Source organism: Terrapene carolina, unplaced genomic scaffold (assembly GCF_002925995.2).
Source record: "Terrapene carolina triunguis isolate 2854851 unplaced genomic scaffold, T_m_triunguis-2.0 Scaffold538, whole genome shotgun sequence".
Lineage (NCBI taxonomy): Eukaryota > Metazoa > Chordata > Testudines > Emydidae > Terrapene > Terrapene triunguis.
The window spans coordinates 22,594-23,270 of NW_020664889.1; the positions used below are offsets into that span (position 1 = coordinate 22,594).

A 677-nucleotide genomic window follows, 5' to 3' on the forward strand; every position below is an offset into this window, starting at 1 on the left:
CTGGAAAAATGGCAGCAGCTCTTCGATAGGTCAGCTGGAAGAGCAGAGGACTGTAGTCGGGGCTCAGGAAGTCATCCTTACATCACCCTTGTGACTCCAGCTTGAAGGGGAGCTTCTTTTTCTTCCCCTTGCTGAGAAAGAGCAAGAGAAGAAAGAAAGGTCAGGTGGGCCAAATGGGTGCATAAGCCAATGCTGTCTTTTCCTGCAATGAAGTCCAAAATGAGGGACTTGCATCAGGTAAAGGTACTACTGTGTTTCCAGGAAACTGCCCACTGCTGCAGAAACAGGATACTGAAGCCTGGGATTGAACCAGGGACCTTTAGATATTCAGTTTAATGCTCTCCCAACTGAGCTACTTCAACAGCTGCAGGGGGCCTTTTTGTCCTCCTGCTTCTCACCTTGAATCTTATTCTCAATCAAACATCTCTCCAATCATCAATGGCCAATGCAAAACTGACATTGCTTGCTATTTTAGCACTTGAAAATGTCATCAACTAGTCTTTGGATCTCTCTAATGCTGTGCTTCAGTTCATGGGGGAAAGGTGAGAAAAGCAATCTCTGAACAAAAGGCCTAGGGTTAACATTTTAATGCTGTCGCTTATTGTAACACTATTTAATACTGGTCCACCCTGTGTTGGTGACAGTTCCATTTCTAGATATTAGTATATTTCAGTTAC

General features: G+C 44.2%; 1 non-coding gene across 1 annotated transcript; it reads right to left on the bottom strand.

Moving 5' to 3' along the window:
* Positions 1–289: 289 nt before the first annotated feature.
* Positions 290–362, bottom strand: TRNAF-GAA. Its single transcript has one exon. It is a non-coding gene; the product is annotated as a tRNA-Phe (tRNA).
* Positions 363–677: the final 315 nt, after the last annotated feature.